Source organism: Gossypium arboreum, chromosome 6, assembly GCF_025698485.1.
Source record: "Gossypium arboreum isolate Shixiya-1 chromosome 6, ASM2569848v2, whole genome shotgun sequence".
NCBI classification, from domain to species: Eukaryota; Viridiplantae; Streptophyta; class Magnoliopsida; order Malvales; family Malvaceae; genus Gossypium; species Gossypium arboreum.
The window spans coordinates 127,179,578-127,182,174 of NC_069075.1; the positions used below are offsets into that span (position 1 = coordinate 127,179,578).

Consider the following 2,597-nt stretch of genomic DNA (forward strand, 5'->3'; position numbering starts at 1 on the left):
AGCATAGTTAGACCTATTGTAGTTGCAAATACTTTAGAACTGAAACCTAACACAATTCAAATGATACAACAGTTTGTTCAGTTTGATGGTTTGTAGGATGAAGATCCCAACGCTCACTTAGCAAACTTTTTGGAACTATACGATACATTTAAAATCAATGGCATTTCTGATGATGCCATACGTATTCGGTTGTTTTCCTTTTCATTGAGGAACAAAGTTAAATAGTGGTTGAACTCGTTACCACGAGGGTCAATCACTACTTGGGAATAAGTAACCGAAAAATTTCTATTAAAATATTTCCCACCGGCTAAAATGGCCAAATTACGTAATGATATCTCTCCGTTTGTGCAGATGGACTTAGAAACTCTTTACGATGGATGGGAGAGATACAAGGACTTACTGAGAAGGTGCCCTCACCATGGGTTACCGCTTTGGCTACAGTTTCAAATTTTCCATAATGGCCTGAATCCTTCGACTCGGCAAATGGTTGACGCAGCTACTGGTGGAACCATCAATAATACAACACCTGAAGATGTTTATGAGTTTCTAGAGGAGATGTTGCTGAATAACTATCAGTAGCAAGTCATGAGGACAAAACCAACAAAAACATCCGGTGTTTATAACGTCGATTTGGTCACCATGCTCTCTAATCAGATAGAACTCTTGAATAAAAAAATTGATGGTTTTCTTAGTTCTTCACAGGTTCACCCAGTAATGCAGTGCGAAGCAAGTGAAGGTGGATCAAGCAATTCGGAATACCAACCTTATGGCCATAACATGGATAATGAGCAATTAAATTACATGGGTAATAATTCTCGATCTCAAAACAATCTATCTAGTAACACTTATAATGCAGGTTGGAGGAACCACTCAAATTTCTCATGGCGAGGTCAAGAAAATCAAAGACCACCTCCAAGTTACCAACAACCACCCTACCAATAAGAGAAGAACCCGAACCTTGAAGAGATGCTGTCTAAATTTATCTCAGTGTCAGAAACCTGTTTCCAAAACACTGAGGCAGCAATTAAAAATCAAGCATTGATCCAAGGGCTCGAAACTCAGGTAGGCCAGCTGTCCAAACTAATCTCCGAACGACCACAAGGTAGCTTGCCAAGTGATATTGAACCCAACCCAAGGGAACAGCTCAACGCAATTAATATTCAAGATGACGAATGAGTCATTGAGCCTGAGCTAGAACCGAGACAAGAAACTGTGGTAGGCAGAGGTCTAGGTGAGGTAGGTCATAATAAAAACAAATTAGTGAATGTCGAATATAAACCTTGTGTGTCATACCCCAACGCGACAAGGAAAGACCGCTCAGATGAACAATTTGGTAAATTCCTTAAACTCTTAAAAAAATTACATATTAACTTACCGTTTATTGAAGCCCTATCATAATTGCCAAACACAATGAAAATTTTAAAGCAGCTTTTAGTAAATAAACGGAAATTGGATGAGGCGTCGCATGTGGAGCTAAACGCAATTTGCTCAGCTATTCTACAGAATAAACTACCCAACAAACTAAAAGATCCAGGGAGTTTTATGATTCCTTGCTTAATTTGTAGTTTATATGTTAATAATAGATTAGCTAATTTAGGGGCTAGTATTAACGCCATGCCCTACAAAATGTTTAAACAATTAGGTCTTGGGAGACCCAAACAGACTAGGATGAGCATTCAATTAGCAGATAAAACTATAAGATTTCCAGGGGTATTATTAAAGATGTGCTAGTTAAAATAATAAAATTTATATTTCCCATTGGCTTCATTGTTCTAGAAATAGAGGAGGATAGCAACACTCCTTTAATTCTAGGAAGGCCCTTTTTAGCAACTGCTAAAAAAATTATTGATGTTGGCACAGGTGAGCTCACACTTCGTGTGGGAGACGAAACAATCACCCTTGAAGCTCACAATTCTGGCAACACATTGGAAATTGAAGGTGATCATGTAAACCATTCTACTAAAACTGACCATATGATACAACCCACTTTGCAAGACATAAGTCTGAAGGAAGTACATGAGCCATTCTCAAACAATAGTAGAGGACCTATTCATGAGGAATGAAGGCTACAAATCGAGGAGCTAGATGAATGGCGGATGCATAAACAGAGAACGCCCGATAAACTGAAACTACTACAGAACGAGCTCAACACCTTCCCACATCAACTTAAGGTTGGAGATAAAGTCCTATTAGATGCCGCAGATCCTCACATTGTCAGTACCACACCAAATGAAGAAATCCCTTTTACAGTACTTAGCATTTTTCCATTCGGTACAGTCGAGGTAAGTTATCCCAAGTTCGGCACTTTTAAGGTAAAAAACACTCGTCTGAAACCTTATTTTGAAGAGAATGATAGCAGGAATAAGGAGTATAAACTCCTTGAACCACCATGACCATTCAATGGAGAGGTAAGTCGAGCTTAGACTATAAATAAGCGCTTCTCGGGAGGTAACCCGAGCACTAACAATATTAGTTTCTTTAAATTTTCATATTTAACACCTAACTTACTAACAGAGATCTTGAATACAGGTTTTTCCACATAGACACGGCCGTGCTTAGGGCCGTGTGAAAACAGGGCAAAGATTTCCCCAACATGG

At 38.9% G+C, this 2,597-nt stretch overlaps 1 non-coding gene across 1 annotated transcript; it reads right to left on the bottom strand.

The window, feature by feature from the left end:
• Positions 1-318: 318 nt before the first annotated feature.
• On the bottom strand, positions 319-425 carry LOC128294431 (small nucleolar RNA R71). The gene has a single exon (XR_008284742.1). It is a non-coding gene; the product is annotated as a small nucleolar RNA R71 (small nucleolar RNA).
• Between the last annotated feature and the right edge of the window lie 2,172 nt (positions 426-2,597).